Source organism: Oncorhynchus gorbuscha, linkage group LG17 (assembly GCF_021184085.1).
Source record: "Oncorhynchus gorbuscha isolate QuinsamMale2020 ecotype Even-year linkage group LG17, OgorEven_v1.0, whole genome shotgun sequence".
Lineage (NCBI taxonomy): Eukaryota > Metazoa > Chordata > Actinopteri > Salmoniformes > Salmonidae > Oncorhynchus > Oncorhynchus gorbuscha.
In genome coordinates this window covers 53,295,390-53,317,889 of record NC_060189.1, presented here as the reverse complement: position 1 = coordinate 53,317,889, position 22,500 = coordinate 53,295,390, and the positions used below count along the sequence as shown (strand labels likewise).

Sequence of the window (22,500 nt, the reverse complement as noted above, 5' to 3'; positions counted from 1 at the left end):
ATGCACGCATACATACACAAATAAGCACACAAGGCATGCATACGCATACGCACACACACACTAGGGTCACCCTGGGGAGTCTGAGCAACAGGAGCAGCTGAAACTCAGGAGGTATCAACCAGCATCAGGCCCTCCTGTAGTCCGCCTCCCACTGGCTCCTATAGAAGTTGTGTGGGGCTGCATGGGGTAGGCTCACTAGGCACACACGACAGAGTGCTGGAGGAAAGACAGCAGGAAGACAGAACAAGAACCCCTATCTACTCCATATTAACAGTGTGGTAAACAATCCCAACCAGACAGCAGGAGGACACAACAAGAACCCCTATCTACTCCATGTTAACAGTGTGGTAAACAGTCCCTACCAGACAGCAGGAGGACAGAACAAGAACCCCTATCTACTCCATATTAACAGTGTGGTAAACAATCCCAACCAGACAGCAGGAGGACAGAACAAGAACCCCTATCTACTCCATGTTAACAGTGTGGTAAACAATCCCAACCAGACAGCAGGGAGACATAGGGCAAGAACAGATGGCGGTGTTGCTCTGACTATATAGGATGAAAACACTTTAGGTGGTTGAAAAGCACCCTGTGTGTACCTGCTCTTGCCTTTAGGGAGGTGACTTTATTTTGCCCTGTAGGTTAGTCCCTATGGCTGTGTCCGTCCTCTCTCTCTTTCCCTCCATGCTGTTAGTCCCCCTCTCCCACCATCCATCCTCTCTCTCTTTCCCTCCATGCTGTTAGTCCCCCTCTCCCACCATCCATCCTCTCTCTCTTTCCCTCCATGCTGTTAGTCACCCTCTCCCACCATCCGTCCTCTCTCTCTTTCCCTCCATGCTGTTAGTCCCCCTCTCCCACCATCCGTCCTCTCTCTCTTTCCCTCCATGCTGTTAGTCCCCCTCTCCCACCATCCGTCCTCTCTCTCTTTCCCTCCATGCTGTTAGTCCCCCTCTCCCACCATCCGTCCTCTCTCTTTCCCTCCATGCTGTTAGTCCCCCTCTCCCACCATCCGTCCTCTCTCTCTTTCCCTCCATGCTGTTAGTCCCCCTCTCCCACCATCCGTCCTCTCTCTCTTTCCCTCCATGCTGTTAGTCCCCTCTCCCACCATCCGTCCTCTCTCTCTTTCCCTCCATGCTGTTAGTCCCCCTCTCTCTTTCTCAACATGCTGTTAGTCCCCCTCTCTCTTTCCCTCCATGCTGTTAGTCCCCCTCTCTCTCTTTCCCTCCATGCTGTTAGTCCCCCTCTCTCTTTCCCTCCATGATGTTAGTCCCCCTCTCTCTCTTTGCCTCAGTGCTGTTAGTCCCCCTCCTCTCTCTCCCTCCATGCTGTTAGTCCCCCTCTCCCACCATCCATCCTCTCTCTCTTTCCCTCCATGCTGTTAGCCCCCTCTCTCTCTCTTCCCTCCATGCTGTTAGTCCCCCTCTCTCTCTTTCCCTCCATGCTGTTCGTCCCCCTCTCTCTTTCACAACATGCTGTTAGTCCCCCTTTCTCTCTTTGCCTCAGTGCTGTTAGTCCCCCTCTCTCTCTTTCCCTCTATGCTGTTATTCCCCCTCTCTCTTTCACAACATGCTGTTAGTCCCCCTCTCTCTCTTTCCCTCCATGCTGTTAGTCCCCCTCTCTCTCTTTCCCTCCATGCTGTTAGTCCCCCTCTCTCTCTTTCCCTCCATGCTGTTAGTACCCCTCTCCTCCCTTTGTCCGTCCCCCTGTCCCCTGATCCATTATTTTAACGACTCTCCAAGCGGAGTGTGTCTGTGCTAACCAGCAGCAGTGTGTGTGTAAGGGATGACATCATTAAATGGCCCAGTGGTTTGATATGCTGCTGTGGCATTACTGTGGAGGAAAATACAGAAGATGATCCATTTCTACCCAGAGAGGCCGGAGAGAGCCACACACACACACACACACACACACACACACACACACACACACACACACACACACACACACACACACACACACACACACACACACACACACACACACACACACACACACACACACACACACACACACACACACACACACACACACACACACAGGGCCTCTCTAAGGATAGAAGATATTGACTGCTTGCTGTCGCCCTGCCTGCATATATGTATCAGCCTTATTATTGGTGTTATTTATATACCAAGGGGAAAGGGACAGAGGGAGAGCTCCCTGTTCAAACAAAGTCCCCTGCAGTAATTCTTTAATTCCATATAGATGCGGTAGAGAGGTCAATGGAACGCAGACCGTGGGGGATAGAAGGACGCCGGACTGATCTAACCAAGTGGATATTGGTCAAATCCGTCATGACTGATGTATTGTAAAAGGCCCACAATGTGGCTACTAAAGTTCGATTGGGATATTTTGGCTGTTTTCGCTGCATAACATTTAGAAATAGTCCCTTTTCAGGTTTAGAAGAAGTGACCGCTAAATGCTAACTCCCATTCGTATAAGCTGGTAGCATAGCTAGCATACAGAGATCGGTGGTGGTAATCAGTTGTTTTTGAACTGTAATGCATTTGATTGGCAACGATGACATGAACAAGTGTTGGGGTTGACATCCATACAATCATTATACCGCACATATAAACAATATCCTAAATGTAGGCACATTTTTCTGAGGGGGGGGGGGGATTAGGAGATTCAGGATCTTTTCCCCAATGCTTCTTTCCCCACGCGTTTCCATGGCAATTCCATTGTTTTGGTCGAGTTCCATGGACATCTTTACCGCATCTGGCTGGGAGAGACTGCGTGGCTGGTGTTCACTCAGCTAGAACTGCCGGAGAGGATAGTGGGTGTGTGCGTGTGCGTGTGCATGTTCATGTGTGTGAAGATGCTATAGGCACCGGAGTAATGGAGAAGAGTGAGTTGCTGTTGTCCTAGCTAAACGCTGAGCATGTACAGGCCTGAATAGGATCAATGAGGAAAGCTAAGGCAGCTATGTTCTTAGCTGTAGGTTATAGGAGTGCAATCCAAACAAAATGTTATTCACTGAAGTAAACCAATAGTGAAACATTCAGAGAGATATTCAGTTTAGGTTCCCAGGTTAATAGTGTTTTTTTTCCCTCCCAGATATGAATGATGTATTAAGAATGTGTGAAACACGCTCCATATTCAATATCACAAAAGATAACCTTGAACCACACTTACCTATTTTCAAAATGAATGGTGATTGTTAACCTTAGTCATATTCAAGGTTGGAAGAGAAATTGCCTCCCGTCAACACAAATAGTCTCTTATGTTCACATTTCTACATGATACATTCTGCCTAAGAGGGGTTAGGAAGAAAGGGAGGAAAATACTTGCACACCTGGAATCTCTGCTAGCAAGTAGCGTCTTTGCTAATTTATACAGGTAGTTTTCACTGACACGTATAGTCTAACATTAGCACTGATGGACAGATGTGAAAGAGGAGGGATTTACACTCTCTCTCTCTACCTCCGCTTTCCACCTTTCACCTACCGTCATCACTCCTTATCGTCTCTCCATGTCTTCCTCTCCGTTAGCAAAGCTGTTAGCGCCTGAGTCGTGCTCATCTGCCACATCTTCCTCTTTTGAACGAACTCTGTCTACAATTCCTGTTTAAATAAAGCTGCGCTAATTCGAATCTAATTATGCGGCGAGTGGGATATTGATGTTTGTGTCAAAGCGACAGCTAGGTACACTCATGAAACCTTAACAACTTCACTCAGGCGTTAGCTGTGTCCCTAATGGCCCCCCGTTCCCTGTATAGTGTGTAAGTCCCATAGGGATCTGGTCAAAAGTAGTGCACTATGTAGTCATTGACTCAAGACTCATTTTTCCAAAATCACTGAGTCATCTGTACTGATCAGAACGGCTCAACCCGTTTTCCCCTTTCAGTGCTGGACAGAGGAATTCAGTTGAATGTCTGACATGTCGAATGGGGACCCGAGCTTTTTCAGTTTCAATGAACTAATGTATTTTTCTTCTTCTCTTCTCCTTCCCTCTCTCCCTCGCTCTCCTGTGTCCTCCTGGCCTCCTGCGGTGCTTTCTGGGTAACAGGTAAGTCCCAGGATGTTGTTGTTGCGGAACACTTCCATTTAAGAGAGAATGAGTAGAGCTATAGAGAGGTGGATGTAAACTCTCCACTGGGCCCTGAGACTTTGGCACTCTGACTCAAACTCACGTTTCCAATCATTGAGTCATTCCCATTCACACCAATGGTTCCTGTTACCTCGGCATACTCAGAGTAGAAAGTGGAAGGCCCCGGTGTCTCCTCCCAACTCTGAAGGCCATAAAGGAAAGATTATTACGTTTCATGAATATTGTACCATATTCAGAATCACTCTGTATATTACATCTCTGACTATGTCCTCCTTGGACCTGGGTAAAATCTATATCCCATGGTCCAGTATTGGGGCTGGTATTCATATGGCAGCCAGGATGTTATAATATGATTATATTTATGACCTGGCTTCCCATCATAAATCAGCATCTTTAGGAAATTAGAGGGAGTGGTTTAAAATAGTTGTGTGTTTGTGTGTGTTTGTGTGTGCCTTCATGTTCTCCACAAGTATCTGCTGTCTGTTTGTGATCAGGCAGTGCCCTGGCCACCCCTGCTGGGCCGTTGCCAGCTGCTGTTTGGCTGTTGTGTTTCTAAACCATCTGAAAGCCTCCTGAATAACAGTCAATTCATCTGAAACGCCACTAAAAGAGCACTCCAATACAAAACATTACTTCCACTGCTGCTTCATCTCAAATGGCACCCTATTTCCTATACAGTGCACTACTTTTGACCAACGCCCTTATGGGTAGTGCACTATATAGGGAACAGGGTGCCATGTGGGACAGAACTGCTCTCTCTCTTTCGCCTTTGGCTAGAATTAAGTCTCAACTGTTCAGCAAGCTATCTGCTAATCAAATGTAACCTCTCTGTTTACGGCCGGGGGGTGTGTGTGTGTGTGTGTGTGTGTGTGTGTGTGTGTGTGTGTGTGTGTGTGTGTGTGTGTGTGTGTGTGTGTGTGTGTGTGTGTGTGTGTGTGTGTGTGTGTGTGTGTGTGTGTGTGTGTGTGTGCGCGTGTGTGCGCGTGTATGCGTGCGCTAATTTGTCATGTGCGTGTCCATTCGTCTGTGTGTGTGTGTCAGCTCCAGCCAGCGGTGATCTAACCATGTGGGCTGTGTCCAATAAGAGGTCACTATGGGGTTAGATTAATCAGATGGCCCTGCACTGGCCCCCAGACCCCTGGCTCCTCGCCTACAGGACTACAGCCAGGTGTTGGCTGGCCCCTGGAGGTCACTATCACACACACACACACAACAAACATGCGCACGTACACACACACACACACACACACACACACACACACACACACACACACACACACACACACACACACACACACACACACACACACACACACACACACACACACACACACACACACACACACACTACTGAATTTTATCCAATATCATCACTGATTCAGTCTTTTTCAATCATTTCAGTGCAGTTCCCTTCATCCTGTTGAACAGCACCAAGAGCCAGTGTTGTGCTCGTCTTAGTCACTGGTATAGTGTCTGTGGGAGAGAGTTTACCCTGCAGTGTGTTAGTTATAGTCACTGGTATAGTGTCTGAGGGAGAGAGTTTACCCTGCAGTGTGTTAGTTATAGTCACTGGTATAGTGTCTGTGGGAGAGAGTTTACCCAGCAGTGTGATAGTTATAGTCACTGGTATAGTGTCTGTGGGAGAGAGTTTACCCTGCAGTGTTGATGATGTGGTGAATCTGCTCTTCAAAGCCCAGGTGGGGTGCTATGTCCATACTGACCTGCTGTTGGCAGCTGGGTCTCTGTAAACACCAGCCACAGTTATCCTCTAGGGAGGGAGGGACGAGAGAGCAGTACGGACACACACACACACACACACACCTTATCAACTGTCAATCACTCCCCAAGCCACTGAGGTGACAGAGGTGACACAAACAGCATCACAGTCACCATGGTGTTGTGATTTCCCATTGGTCTCCTCCTCTTCTCCTTCTCATATTCTGCTCTCCTTCTCCTCCTCTGCTCCTCAGCAATTCCCCTCCATTCCTCAGTATTTTCTCATGGATCCAACCAGTGCAAACAAACAGCTGGCTGAGATGCTGAATTAAAGATGGCTAAATAAATATTACATGTTAAGTGCAGTTTCGACTGTGGAGGAGAAGGGTGGCGTATTGAGCGAGACAGGATATGCCTTTCTCAGAAGATCCTCTTTTTTTTTTTTTTAGACAGAACACCCATGCGGAAGGATATTATAATGCATAGAGGATCCAGATTTGGTAGACGTACAGTATAGTATACCACTGTTTTACATGGGGGATCCAGACCCTGGGATATAGGGACTTTGGGGTAACCCTTTATAGAGGCTGAAGTTAACTCGGTAGCTTTAGAGTAAAGTACAGTACATCCATTGTTTTAGACAGGACGTCTCCCTCTTAGCTAAGGATTGACTCGCATATCTTACGACAGCTTTTAAGCAGGATTTCTCAAGTTGCTGGTCCCTGTCACACTCTTACTTCTGTCATTTGTTGTCATACAGCTAGTAATGTGAAGTATGGTTTTACATATGGTACTTTGGGACTGTTTTAAGCAGGATATCTCTCTCTGCCAGGTTCAGTACAGCCACACTACATTACAGCCCAATCAGCCTGTCTATTGTTTGACTAATAGAACTGAGTTTCCAGCCGCTCCAACAGTACTGATAAACAGACATAACACTGTATTATGGCTCCCCCCAACACACACACACACACACACACACACACACACACACACACACACACACACACACACACACACACACACACACACACACACACACACACACACACACACACACACACACACACACACACACACACACACACACACACACACACACACACACACACACACACACACACACACACACACACACACACAGTGCCTCAATATCTGCTATGTGCTTTCCAACAGAATCTCCTGCAGTGCAGTGTAATGTAATCTGCACTTGAGGGGATGATTGTGTTTAGTAGTGTAGGCATGTGTCTTTATTGTGTTACTATCCAAGATTTGTGTGCCTGTGTGCGTTTGTGCAATTGTTTGTGGGCGTGCGCGGGCGTGCGTGTGTGTGTGCAGTTCAAATCAAATCTTATCTGTCACATGCTTCGTAGACAACAGGTGCAGACTAACAGTGAAATGAGGACTTGCCGGTCTGTTTCAAACAATATAGAGTTAACGATTATTATTTCATTTGTATTTCAAAAATTGAAATAGTGACATGAGGAATAAATACACAGTGAATAACTAAAAATATTGAGTAGAAAATAACATGACTATATGTGTAACATTCATTTAACTACGCAAGTCAAATTCTTATTAACAATGACAGCCTACCATGGAACTGTGGTGTATTGTTGGATTGTTTTTCAGGTGCAGAACAACAGATTTTGTCCTTGTCTGCTCGGGGATTTGATCCAGCAACCTTTTGATTACTGGCCCAACGCTCTGACAACTAGGCTACCCGACACCCCAGCAGGGAGTTGAAAATAACATGGCTATATACAGGGAGTCTAAAATAACATGGTTATATACATGGAGTATAAAATAACATGGATATGTACAGGGAGTAGATAATAACATGGTTATATACAGGGAGTATAAAATAACATGGCTATATACAGGGAGTATAAAATAACATGGCTATATACAGGGAGTAGAAAATAACATGGCTATATACAGGGAGTAGATAATAACATGGCTATATACAGGGAGTAGATAATAACATGGCTATATACAGGGAGTAGATAATAACATGGCTATATACAGGGAGTATAAAATAACATGGCTATATACAGGGAGTAGATAATAACATGGCTATATACAGGGAGTAGATAATAACATGGCTATATACAGGGAGTAGATAATAACATGGCTATATACAGGGAGTAGATAATAACATGGCTATATACAGGGAGTATAAAATAACATGGCTATATACAGGGAGTATAAAATAACATGGCTATATACAGGGAGTATAAAATAACATGGCTATATACAGGGAGTAGAAAATAACATGACTATATACAGGGAGTATAAAATAACATGGCTATATACAGGGAGTAGAAAATAACATGGTTATATACCGGGAGTAGATAATAACATGGCTATATACAGGGAATCTAAAATAACATGGCTATATACAGGGAGTAGATAATAACATGGCTATATACAGGGAGTAGATAATAACATGGCTATATACAGGGAGTCTAAAATAACATGTTTAGGAAGTCATCATTAGAAGTAATGTGTTTAGGAAGTCATCATTAGAAGTCATGTGTTTAGGAAGTCATCATTAAAAGTCATGTGTTTAGGAAGTCATCATTAAAATCATGTGTTTAGGAAGTCATCATTAAAAGTAATAATGTTTAGGGAGATAATCATCATTAGAAGTCATGTGTTTAGGAAGTCATCATTAAAAGTCATGTGTTTAGGAAGTCATCATTAAAATCATGTGTTTAGGAAGTCATTATTAGAAGTCATGTGTTTAGGAAGTCATCATTAGAAGTCATGTGTTTAGGAAGTCATCATTAGAAGTCATGTGTTTAGGAAGTCATCATTAAAAGTAATGTGTTTAGGAAGTCATTATTAGAAGTCATGTGTTTAGGAAGTCATCATTAAATGTAATGTGTTTAGGAAGTCATTATTAGAAGTCATGTGTTTAGGAAGTCATCATTAGAAGTCATGTGTTTAGGAAGTCATCATTAGAAGTCATGTGTTTAGGAAGTCATCATTAGAAGTCATGTGTTTAGGAAGTCATCACTAGAATTCATATACCTTTGTCTCTCCGTCTTTGTTTGGTTAATGAGTACTCAGTTTAAGGTGTGTGTGTGTGTGTGTGTGTGTGTGTGTGTGTGTGTGTGTGTGTGTGTGTGTGTGTGTGTGTGTGTGTGTGTGTGTGTGTGTGTGTGTGTGTGTGTGTGTGTGTGTGTGTGTGTGTGTGTGTGTGCGTGCGTGAGTGCGTGCGTGCGTGCGTGCGTGCGTGTAGAGGTCATAATACAGTGTTTTGTTTGTCTGAGAACACACCCAGTCACAGAAATACAGCCAACAAATACACATATCCACAATACGCTGATGTAAATATTTGTTAATTCACTGCAGCGATATTAGATGTTCCTGCTGATGGTTGGTTTATACCTTACAGTCCAACTCAGTTAAAAATACAAAACACTATACTGTCACACCATAACTTACAGGACGATATTCTAGACACACACAATGTTAAAGTGTGATTGATTCTCAGTGGGGAGCCAGCAGACGTTAACCCCTAAGTGTTTATGGTCGTCAAGATGCTCTCTGTCCATCTCTCCCCATAGCAACAAGTGCAGTGCTTTAAAAAACAGTCACACGTACGAGTGTGAAATACAGCGATTGCCAGAGTAATGAGGTTTTCCAAAAGGCCTTAGTCCGTTCGGGCCACCATAATATTGATTTCATTCATATTAATGCCACATGACAAGGCATAGCCGACTATCAGTAAAGGAAACAGATTTTTGTTTTTCAGCTTGTGTGGGTGTCGGCGTGCCTGGCATTCATATGTGTGTTTGTGTGTGTGTCTCTCTCTGTGTGTGTCCCGCTCTCTGTGTGTTTGTCTGCCTATGAGCCCCTATCGCTCTCCTCTCCACAGTCTAGTAGGAAGGATATTAGCCTCTTCTTCCAACACACCCTGAGGGAGATGAACACTCCCAAGCATGGGCATGTATGGATGGAATGTATAGACTAAATGGGCCCTGGACCAGCTCTTTATACTCACAGCAGTGTCGACGCCTAACGTTATGATAATGTCTAATTAATTGGGTAATTAATTATGGAATATAAAATATGGATTTATTTCTATTTTACAGTAAATGTTATTTTACAGCACCACCTATCATTTAAGTCGATAGGAAACTTTCTTAGCCGGGATAAACCTTACATGTCACAATTATAACCTCAAGGTTCTGTTCTTTCAATGTCAGATTCAAAGTCTCAGAGACAGTGATATTATTTTATAACAGGAAAAATATGTATTATAAAAACAAGGTAATACATGATAAATGACTCCATGACAGATTGTGGCAAAATGATAAGCAATGATGAAGTAGTTAGAATGGGGAAGGGAGGGAAACAGAACAGAGAGGAGGGTTTCTCTTAACTCAAGAGTAGGACAAACTGTCATTTAGGATGATTCTACATGAGACAAAGCAGGGAATTTAAGAGAGAGATAGCCTGCGTTGAGTGTGCTTATATGGAATTCCATAGTAGCTCAATCTCTGGCTGGATTCCCAAACGTCCTTTCATTGGGAAAATGGGAGAAGACCCCTGTTCCGGGGTGGTGTCGTTGTCCAACTGAGATCCAAGTGAGAGCAGAGGACAATCGTCAAATTGGAGGGGGGGGGCGGGGGTCAATAATCAAGGGCGCTTTCCAGTTACCAACTACACCGACGTCTGAGAAACAGAAGGATTTCAGTCGTCCGTGGCTATTATTCACGCCACGCTTTTATAGTTCAGTTCGAATGGACAGCGTGAGCGGGGATAGGTTCCTTGCCTGATTGGCTGAAATTTTCCGTGGTCACTCTGAGCAGGAGGTGCCCCAGACTCAGGGAGGAGAGTAGTGTTCCGTTGTTGATGGAGAAATCCTTTGTAAAACGCGGGAAAGGTGGGTAATTGTTCAGGGCATAATGTTCCCTATGTAACGACACAAAACATGACACGTTCTCCTTGAAATACAGAGACGTTATTCCCAACAGGGAAAAACACACAATATCATTGAGCATTTCTACAGCACACAATGATCATAGGCTACATCAGTACTTCTCCGCCTAGATCCTTCTGGTGTTAACAAGAATGTAGATTCCATATGAATGTGGTCTGGATTCTGTCCGTTTAGAGCAGAGCGAGCCATTTGGCAGGTCCCTGCTGTTCCGGTGCCGTCCTGTCCTGGACAGAACGTTTTGAAGTGGATGTTCTGTCCGTTTAGAGCAGGGCGAGCCATTTGGCAGGTCCCTGCTGTTCCGGTGCCGTCCTGTCCTGGACAGAACGTTTTGAAGTGGATGTTCTGCCGTTTAACGGCCCTCTGGAGCATCATGTTGTAATACGGAGGGCGATTTATTATGATATTTTATTAATACTGGGAGGGTCAACGTTGAGCCCATGGTCTCATTTACACGGGGAGGCCTGTGAACATGAACATGCACCATTTAATAAAGATCATGTAATATAATAATAACAATATAACACAGACAACGAGATGAATCTAAACCAACACAACTCTCCCATATCGCCTCCCTTAACAGGTAGAACAATGTTATTGATAGAAATAGGGACGAGAACGGGGCCCAAAATGGACCCCTGCAGCACACCTTTCGGAATATTGAGGAAACTAGATTTGATTTACCGTCAGTAAGCACACTTTTGTTCTTGAACCAATTGCAGGATGCCATGATCTAGGCCTATTTCAGACAACCTCAGACGGGTCGATAAGCCAGCACAATGACTAGTAATGGTCTGAACAATATAGCGCATCCTCTGTGGCCGTTTTTTGTTGGGAAAAGGGGGAGAAGAGCGGCTGGGTCGTGTCACATCTTTTCGTCTCTACAGTTGGCATGCCGACGGGCGAGTAGATGTTTATTGGGTATGCGCTGCTAACTGCCAGGCATTAGGGATTGGCCTGGTCTGTCGTCGGGGTCAGTAATCCGGACTGCTCTATAACCCATGTAGTAAAACGCACCAAACTCTCCTTTTGTTCATTTCATTGTGTTTATTTGTTTACACCTCTCCTTTCCCACCGTGGAGGACGGGAGGTTTTAGATTGTTGTGTTGTTGTTGTGTGTGTAGCCTCCACGGTCTAATCAGACCAGATAGGGACGTGATACCTGGTGAAAGCTGTCTTTCGCTAATTGTGTGTGTGTGTGTGTGTGTGTGTGTGTGTGTGTGTGTGTGTGTGTGTGTGTGTGTGTGTGTGTGTGTGTGTGTGTGTGTGTGTGTGTGTGTGTGTGTGTGTGTGTGTGTGTGTGTGTGTGTGTGTGTGCGTGCGCACATACGTGCATAAGTGCGTGGCTGGGTTTGCGGCAGTGTTTCCATGTGCTCTGAGGCATGTTAATGACAGCAGGCAGAAACTGAACAGACATTGAGCAGACTCATACATTATCTGCCGTACAGGTACAGTTTGTGTGTGTGTGTTGATGTTGATGTGCCTGTAGGATTTAAACACTCGCCTCCCCAATCCCCCCCTTCCCCAAAACACGTATAAATAGTGTTATATCAATCCCTGTATTATACTGATGCTAAAATGTTTATTCTATTCTACTGAGACATTGACTTTGTGTTCTAGTCTTATCTTTTGTTGTTTCATTGTTGAGAAGGAACCTGCAAGTTAGCATTTCATTGTGTATACAGTGTATACAATACAACTTCAAACTTGAGGATATGTAGTATATGTATGGGTATTCATTAGGTGTGTGTATTAGTATATGTATGGGTATTCATTAGGTGTGTGTATTAGTATATGTATGGGTATTCATTAGGTGTGTGTATTAGTATATGTATGGGTATTCATTAGGTGTGTGTATTAGTATGTGTATGGGTATTCATTAGGTGTGTGTATTAGTATGTGTATGGGTATTCATTAGGTGTGTGTATTAGTATGTGTATGGGTATTCATTAGGTGTGTGTATTAGTATGTGTATGGGTATTCATTAGGTGTGTGTATTAGTATGTGTATGGGTATTCATTAGGTGTGTGTATTAGTATGTGTATGGGTATTCATTAGGTGTGTGTATTAGTATGTGTATGGGTATTCATTAGGTGTGTGTATTAGTATGTGTATGGGTATTCATTAGGTGTGTGTATTAGTATGTGTATGGGTATTCATTAGGTGTGTGTATTAGTATGTGTATGGGTATTCATTAGGTGTGTGTATTAGTATGTGTATGGGTATTCATTAGGTGTGTGTATTAGTATGTGTATGGGTATTCATTAGGTGTGTGTATTAGTATGTGTATGGGTATTCATTAGGTGTGTGTATTAGTATGTGTATGGGTATTCATTAGGTGTGTGTATTAGTATGTGTATGGGTATTCATTAGGTGTGTGTATTAGTATGTGTATGGGTATTCATTAGGTGTGTGTATTAGTATATGTATGGGTATTCATTAGGTGTGTGTATTAGTATATGTATGGGTATTCATTAGGTGTGTGTATTAGTATGTGTATGGGTATTCATTAGGTGTGTGTATTAGTATGTGTATGGGTATTCATTAGGTGTGTGTATTAGTATATGTATGGGTATTCATTAGGTGTGTGTATTAGTATTAGTATATGTATGGGTATTCATTAGGTGTGTGTATTAGTATATGTATGGGTATTCATTAGGTGTGTGTATTAGTATATGTATGGGTATTCATTAGGTGTGTGTATTAGTATATGTATGGGTATTCATTAGGTGTGTGTATTAGTATATGTATGGGTATTCATTAGGTGTGTGTATTAGTATATGTATGGGTATTCATTAGGTGTGTGTATTAGTATATGTATGGGTATTCATTAGGTGTGTGTGTATTAGTATGTGTGTATTAGTATGTATGGGTATTCATTAGGTGTGTGTATTAGTATATGTATGGGTATTCATTAGGTGTGTGTATTAGTATGTGTATGGGTATTCATTAGGTGTGTGTATTAGTATGTGTATGGTTATTCATTAGGTGTGTGTATTAGTACATGTAAGGGTATTCATTAGGTGTGTGTATTATGAGTCAAACTATTATCCCATTACTGGTATGCAGTTGCATTATTCCCTAGCTAGGGTATAAAGAATAGAGTCTAAGTAAAGGTGTGCCTGTCTATTTACTATAGTGCTTTTCTCCCTAGCTACAATGGCTAAGTGCGTGCGTGCCTGAGAGAGGGAGAGATATCGCTGAGAGAATGTGTGTGTGTGTGTGTGAAGCCACGCAACAGATGAGTGAAGACCAAATGGTTAAAGCAGAGACAGCCCCTCCTCTCCCCTCCCTTCCCCCGACCTCCTTTCCTCTCCCTCCTCCCCCCGGTGGGTGTAAACAGACAGAGGCTCAACCTATAGCGCGCCTCCCTCCCTTCTTTCAGCCCCAAGCCCCTCCCCTCTCCTGCCAGCAGCAGCACGGCTCCGAAAGAGTGCCTCAAAACTTGGAGAGAGCGAGAGAGAGAGAAAGAAAGAGGACAGATTCTGTTTAGAAAGGCAGGCGGCGGCAGAGAGGGTGCGAGAGCGAGCGTGGACCAACCACCAACCAGCAGGATGCGCATTTAACCACCCACTGTCCAGCCGAAGGAAAAGAAAGAAAAAAAAACGATCCTGCATTTTTTTCCCTCTTTTTTTAATCCTCCCTCTCTCCTTAATGAGTTGAGCTTGAAGCCTGAGCTTGATGCCATAGAGAGTGAGAGTGTGATTGTTCATTGAGAGGAGCCTCTCTCTGTTCTGTGTGTGCGTTTGAGAGAGTGAGTGGAATGGGAGAAACAGACTACTGCCAGTAGAACCACTGAAACAGACTGTGTGCCGAGAGAGAGAGAGAGAGACAGAGCGAGAGAGAGAGAGAGAGACAGAGAAAGAGAGAGAGAGAGAAAGAGAAAGAGAGAGAGAGAGAGAGAGACATATCGAAGGCAAGTGTTTTGTGGAGGGGAATAAAAAAGCCGAAAAAAGCTCCCAGCAAGACAGACCCAGCGCAGCACCGTGTCTACCCAGCTACATGCCTCTGTGATCGGGTAACGAGAGCAGCCAGGAGGGCTCTGGCCGGATCCTTTTAACCCCTTTGGGGAAGGAACAACTGGAGGATTTCTTAACCAAGGTAACAGCTGAAACCAGTGTATTCTCTCTGCTGCTGCTAATTGTCCTTCCTCAGTGTGCTGTTTACGCACCCCTCTGTGTGTGTGTGTGTGTGTGTGTGTGTGTGTGTGTGTGTGTGTGTGTGTGTGTGTGTGTGTGTGTGTGTGTGTGTGTGTGTGTGTGTGTGTGTGTGTGTGTGTGTGTGTGTGTGTGTGTGTGTGTGTGTGTGCGCGCGCCTGTGGTCGTGCCTGTGGTCAATGAAACGTGATCAATTGCTGTCAATTATTATACCCGCTGTCTGCTTAAGTGTGTTTCAATCATCTTCAAAGGAAATGAGTTGTGTGTGTGTGTGTGTGTGTTGAGGGGACCCGTATCGCATGTTAATACGCTTCTCTCTCTGTGATTCCGTGACTCCGGCACTTTGCAAGTTGATTGGTGAGAGAGAGAGAGAGAGAGAGAGAGAGAGAGAGAGAGAGAGAGAGAGAGAGAGAGAGAGAGAGAGAGAGAGAGAGAGAGAGAGAGAGAGAGAGAGAGAGAGAGAGAGAGAGAGAGAGAGAGAGAGAGAGAGAGAGAGAGAGAGAGAGAGAGAGAGAGAGAGAGAAAGAGCGAGAGAGAGAGAGAGAGAGAGAGAGAGAGAGAGAGAGAGAGAGAGAGAGAGAGAGAGAGAGAGAGAGAGAGAGAGAAGAGAGTCAACGCTCCCCCGAAAAAAGCTCCCTCGGAGCTCGGCTGCCCTCACCACGGTCAGATGTTCTGAATTAGAGCGAATAGTTTTTGCGAAGCGAGGCCCAGTCACTGTTCCTTTTTTGGGGCTGCTTGTGGTCAGAATTCCCAGCCTCTCCAAATCCACCCAGGCTATAATACCAGGCAGGATGAGGGGACTGATGCTGTGGAGGGGGATTCGCAAGCCTTTTTTTGGATTGACTCAACAGCATAATAGATTAATTGTGTGTGTCGATGACTTAGATTTAAAAGGCTGTGAAAAAGAGAGGGGGTTTGTTTATGTAATTCTTCTGGAAGTGTATATTTTCATGGCCATTTGATGTCCTGTCTTTTAAGATGTGGAAACAGGCATAGCCTACAGTGCCGTTTGCAACACACGTAATAATTCTCACTCCCGTCCCGTTACGGGGAGAATAGACCCTTACACCGCAGGATAATTGGAACCATATTTTTCAGGGGGGGGGGGTGGAATTTGTCACTCTATTTCTTTTTCAATTAGCCTATTCTACATCCCCGGCCTGCCGCGGAGTGACGGAATGATGCAACTATAACTGAATAACTGGCAGGCCGGAATAAAAGAGGGAACGACGTCACAATGGACCAGCTCTGCATTCATCAACGTCGTGGAGACGGACAGATGGTAAAAGACGTCCCCACAAAAAATGGACACGTCAGATAGACCAGATGAGCGAGATAAAGAGGATATCATGTGATAATACGCTTTTATGATTTCAATATGTTCATCTGTGTGTTGTAGAAGTGTTTATTTTTATTTTTTTTCACCTTTATTTAACCAGGTAGGCTAGTTGAGAACAAGTTCTCATTTGCAACTGCGACCTGGCCAAGATAAAGCGTAGCAATTTGACACATACAACAACACAGAGTTACACATGGAGTAAACAATTAACATGTCAATAACACAGTAGGGAAAAAAAGAGAGTCTATATACATTGTGTGCAAAAGGCATGAGGAGGTAGGCGAATAATTACAATTTAGCAGATTAACACGGGAGTGATAAATGATCAGATGGTCATGTACAGGTAGAGATACTGGTGTGCAAAAGAGCAGAAAAGTAAATAAATAAAAACAGTATGGGGATGAGGTAGGTAGTGTGATTTGCCATATTTTCCATCAGTTAAAGGAAACTTAAGGCTCTGCCTTATTAAAAACCAGACAATAGGGAGGAATACTGGGGGCGCAGCAACAATGTGTGTGCTCATGCATTGAAGACGCTGTGAAATTCCACCAGTCAGTGATTCCTCTCAGGCCCACTACCACTGAGAGGAACCTGTGGTGTCTCATAATGTCAAACAGTTCCCCGATTGTTAAAAAACAAGAAAGAAATGGGCCTCTCCGTCTGTCTGTCTGTCTGTCTGTCTGTCTGTCTGTCTGTCTGTCTGTCTGTCTGTCTGTCTGTCTGTCTGTCTGTCTGTCTGTCTGTCATATTTCAGATCTGCGTGCCGAAGCCTCTGACCCTACAAGCTCTATGTTCACGGCCCAAATGACACCCTATTCCCTATCTAGAGTGCACCTCTTTTGATCAGAGCCCCGATAGGCACTACACAGGGAATAGGGTGCCATTTGGGATGCCCACAATGAGAAATAAGCTGTCAAGAATTACTGAGGAGGCCGGGGCCATGTGCAAAGGTGTTGAATGTCCCTCTCGTGCGGCGGGCCTTACTACATGGTTCCACTTTAACGCTCATACTAAGCTGATTGCTGATTTATGGCCCAGGACCCCATTCTTTGATTCCACACTACATTGATTTTGCAGAGGGGAAATACGGGTTTGCAATGTTAGACACTGAAAGAAAGAGTGGATGGAAGGGGGGTAAACGGTAGGAGGAAAAAGCTGGACCTGGTTGTCCTTCCTCTTCTCTTTCTTTCTCGTCACGAATGGAAAGAGATCGCCTAGCAACGGGGCCCAGGCTGTGCTTGGTGTGTGTGAGATGTATACACTTAGTGTGTGCAGTAATCTGGCTGATGGACTGCATTACTGGAGCTATTACTCAATGAATAAAAGTTTTAATTCCTTTTGATACGCCGTCGTGATATTTCTCTGATTTAGCGCCTTGTAAAACGGACCAGGTCACCTTTCCTTATCCACATATTTCTTTGTTTTACTGTTCGTGTTATTACATTGAAGGGCATTTATCGTAACGTAGGGGGGGGGCATTATTTTTTATCCCAGACCTACATCTTGATGGCTGTTATATAGTGGCTCAACTCATTGTTCATTTATAGCGGAACATTGGAGAAGGTCCGACGGACCTGCACCTGAGTAAAAAAATAATTTAAAAAACGGTAAAAGAGGGAAGATTGTGATTGATGATTGGTGAAAAACAGCATCCTACGGCCTATAGGTCTACAGTCTATTGCATCCTCATTAGCATAATATGTGGTTATTATATAGCCATGTTGTGATGGAGGGATGAGATGAGGGATGACAAAGACAAATGTCCATGGGAATAGACATGAAAGAAAGGGGGTGAAGCGCTTGAAGGTTCGCCGGCCGCACGGAAGAGTAAAGCGCTCGTTCTATCTGTTCATCTCTGTTTCTCTCTCTCCAGCTCTTTGTGATTAAAGTTAATATCTCTCCATGAATCCCTTTAAGAACACCCCCCCCATCATTAGATAGGAGTGATTTACGAAGAGAGAAGAGAGAGTGTGTGTGTGTGTGTGTGTGTGTGTGTGTGTGTGTGTGTGTGTGTGTGTGTGTGTGTGTGTGTGTGTGTGTGTGTGTGTGTGTGTGTGTGTGTGTGTGTGTGTGTGTGTGTGTGTGTGTGTGTGTGTGTGTGTGTGTGTGTCTACTGTTGAGGGATTGAGGAGTGAGTTCAGAGTGTTATCTCGCCAGGTGTCCAGACGGCTCCGTGATCATTTCTTCCACTGATCTAGGATGGCTAAAGAGAGGTGCTGTCTGACACTTCTGAAGGAGCACCTTGTTCAGTTCTGAGACCAGGGCACCTCTCTGTTTTATTCGCTCTCTCTCTCTTTCTCCGTATATTCTTCTATCGCTCTCTCGCTCTTTCTCTCTCTCTCTCTCTGTAATTCTCCCCCCTTTCGTCTCTCGTTCTCATTATTTCTCTCCCCCTTTCCCTCCTTCCCTCCCTCTTCTCCTATATAACAGCTCTGGTTCGTCCAGGGCCTCCAGAACTCACCATAACAACACATACAGTACATACCCATCAGCCAATCGATCGATTCCATTTTCTCATCACAGCTCTGTTCCAGATAAGACTTGGAGGAGGAGGCTTCTATTGTATATTGTTGCAGGCGGCTGTGGCAGGCATCTGTGGCAGGCGGTGCGCAGGGAATGTTGCCAAACAGTTAAGCTATACTCATCCAATTGGGGTAAGAAGAGGGTCCCTCAATGGGTCTTGCTGCTTCCAGAATATTCTTTGTGATTGCCTGGAATGGGTTAAAGGGAGCTCGCTACAGATTGGCCTGTTTGGCTGGGAGCCGGAGAGGAACAGGGCAGGTTGGCCGGAGGAGAGTTTCTGACAAATAAACGGCATGCCGCCGTCGGGGGTATGCTAATGTCCCTGTCTGCTTGTGTGTGTGAGAAGACTTGTGTTTGGTGTGTAAATATGAATTAGATTGGTTGCTTCCCAAATTGCACCCTATTCCCTATAATTATTATTATTAATTATTGTCCCAGCTCAAAAGTAGTGCACTTTTTTCTTCTTCTAGAGAGTAGGGTGCTATTTGAGAGACGTGTGTAGGAAAGAGGAAAGATCATTGAGGGAATTTATTGAATGAACCTATTATTTATTTTGGGTTTGTTTCTGTTCAGGAAAGCTCTGAATGTCCAAATCTGTTCAGAACAACAAGAATAGACTGTACTTTTCAACCATTCATTTAGGCCTAAGTCCTTTAATAAATATACATATTTCCAAAATATATTTAATTGGGGGAAAAATGTAATAATAAAAAAATATTACAATTTAAATGAAAAATAATAAAGTATATAGGAATATATACCATTTAAATGATCAAGGATAAGGTTTAGTATAAATAGAAGTAGGTGGAAAATCCAGAATTGTTTTAGTGGTCACAATGTTTTATTGGCTATAAAAAATAAAAGGTTTATGATTCTTCCAAAAATCGAATGAAGTACTAAGTACTAATGAATTAATAATGATTAAAAATATAATTGTACAAATAACAGCACCATATGTAGTTATATTTCTATTATCACCTTATACAACCTGCCGTAAATAAAATAGCATAAGTATGTACTAATTTGGGGCTGACAGAGTGTGCGAGCCAGGGGAAACAAAGGTCATCATGGGGGTCAAACACAGGAAATTATCCTTGTGATGGAGTGGCCTGGCCCTGTGGGCACGCACGCACGCACGCACGCAGGCACACACACACACACACACACACACACACACACACACACACACACACACACACACACACACACACACACACACACACACACACACACACACACACACACACACACACACACACACACACACACACCGCTGGGTCATAAATCCTCATATGAATAATACAGGGGCTACCCCAGCCACTCTACAGGCTCTCGTACAACTGCCACTGCATTTCCCCACGGTACCATTACAGAGGAGAGGATGTTACATACAGTCTCTTTGTGAAGCTGATTTTCTCCTCTTGTTTTCTGTTGTTATCCAATTGAGATAATAGTTATTTTCCACTCCAGTTGAGAAGGACCCCTCGGGCCGGTGCAGGTGTGTGTGTGTGTGTGTGTGTGTGTGTGTGTGTGTGTGTGTGTGTGTGTGTGTGTGTGTGTGTGTGTGTGTGTGTGTGTGTGTGTGTGTGTGTGTGTGTGTGTGTGTGTGTGTGTGTGTGTGTGTGTGTGTGTGTGTGTGTGTGTGTGTGCCGGTCCCGTGTGTGTTGGAGTTCTCCCTCTCCTGATGGAGCCAGACAGAGGTTGTGGCTGTGTCCCGGGCTGTTCTGGTCCGGGGGGACAGTGACAGAGTGACCATCCTTACCGTAGTGTAGCCTAGCCGCTGGCTGAGCCCAGATAGAATAATAGTATTTCCAGTTGAGGTGTCAGGCCGAGATAAGCAGGGCCCGTACATCACGGCTGAGAGGTAGTAACACAGACTAAGGAAAAAGACCACGGCACACCTATTTACACAATGCCCGTGGTGTCCTATTCTCAGAGTGCTGATCTAGCACCAGGTAGCCTGTGTCTATATCAGTGTATTAATTATGATCTAAAAGGCCAAACTGATCCTAGATCAGCACTCCTATTCTGGTCTCCTGAGCTCGGCTATTATAACTGGAGAGGTTGAGGAGGCCAACGTTTAAGCTAACATGTCTTAGTGAAACTAAACAAAGCTAAATGAGCTATTAATGTGGTCTACCTGAACCGGCAAGGCTAACTCTAAGCTAATCTTTAGGTTGTATGACTTGGCTGTGTATCGTACGGTCTATAGGCCTATACACCTGGGAGTTAAATGGGTATGTATTAAATAAGCATGTCTTTGTCCTTTCAATGTCTCGTCTAGCTGGTGGTTATTGGAGTTGACTCAATAATTCCTTGTCAGCAGAATTGTCCCGCGTTGGCCTGGTAATGTGTGGTAACTCGATTACGCGGTAGCCATATTACCCTTGACTCACACACACAACACACACAGTAGCTAGGTCCATCTCTCCACGGCAGCACCTGCCAGGTCTCTCTCGTCTCTCCTTTCTCGTCTCTCCTCTCTCGTCTCTCCTCTCTCGTCTCTAGTCTCTCCTCTCTCGTCTCTCCTCTCTCGTCTCTCCTCTCTCGTCTCTCCTCTCATCTCTCCTCTCTCGTCTCTCCTCTCATCTCTCCTCTCTGCTCTCTCGTCTCTCCTCTCTGCTCTCTCTCTCCTCTCTCGTCTCTCCTCTCTCGTCTCTCCTCTCGTCTCTCCTCTCTCGTCTCTCCTCTCTCGTCTCTCCTCTCTCATCTCTCCTCTCTCCTCTCTCGTCTCTCCTCTCTCTTCTCTCGTCTCTCCTCTCTGCTCTCTCGTCTCTCGTCTCTCCTCTCGTCTCTCCTCTCTCCTCTCTCCTCTCTCGTCTCTCCTCTCTCGTCTCTCGTCTCTCCTCTCTCATCTCTCCTCTCTCCTCTCTTGTCTCTCCTCTCTCCTCTCGCCTCTCTCGTCTCTCCTCCCACCTCTCTCGTCTCTCGTCTCCTCCCTCCTCTCTCGTCTCTCCTCCTCCTCTCTCGTCTCTCCTCTCTCCTCTCTCCTCCCTTGTCTCTCCTCTCTCGTCTCTCCTCTCGTCTCTCGTCTCTCCTCTCTCCTCTCTCGTCTCTCCTCCCTCCTCTCTCCTCTGTCATCTCTCCTCTCTCCTCTGTCGTCTCTCCTCTCTCCTCCCTCCTCCCTCCTCCCTCCTCCCCTCTCTCGTCTCTCCTCCCTCGTCTCTCCTCCCTCCTCTCTCGTCTCTCCTCTTTCATCTCTCCTCCCTCCTCCCTCCTCTCCGTCTACAGCGAGGGGGAAAGAGGAAATAAAGCCTCCAGTCAACGGCTCATCGACCGAGACGCCCACATGTATAATAGAACAGTCCAATCGTAAAGCTTCAGATTCATACACTGTGTGTTGTTTGTGTGTGTGTGCGTGTGCGTGCGTGTGCGCGTGACTGAAGAGGGGAAATTGAATACTCTGCTATCCACCAGATATTTTACGATACAAACAGCTACTGAAGGATCATTCAGTAATAATGAATAAATGACTTAGTTCTGATCCACATAACGGCCCGTTAGGTTTGTTCTGAAAGGAGTCGAGGTGCTGAATAAGTAGATAAGTATAAGACCGTTTATCCTGTGTACTGGACTTATATTGCTTTGTTTTATTTCAGTCCAGAATCTCTTCTTCAGAACCTATTTTGTACACTTCTGATTTGTACAAGTGTCTGTTATTTAAATGTCTCTGATAACAGTCAAGGAGGCGGTTTAAGGTAATGTTCCCTTTGTCAAACTACATAGTTGTTCATCTGTAGTGAGGCAAGGCTGGGAGATGTGAT

The 22,500-nt window shown here is 44.6% G+C and overlaps 1 protein-coding gene across 9 annotated transcripts in view; it reads left to right on the top strand.

Moving 5' to 3' along the window:
• Positions 1–22,500, top strand: part of LOC124001108 (teneurin-3-like) — a 476,023-nt gene that overhangs the window by 176,400 nt on the left and 277,123 nt on the right. Inside the window, exon 1 of one of the 9 annotated variants that reach the window (XM_046307669.1) lies at positions 13,707–14,818. The exons of the other annotated variants lie outside the window; for them this stretch is intronic. The gene's annotated coding sequence lies outside the window, so the exon portion shown is untranslated. Of the gene's footprint in view, positions 1–13,706; positions 14,819–22,500 lie in introns of those variants that run through there. 9 annotated transcript variants of the gene reach the window in all.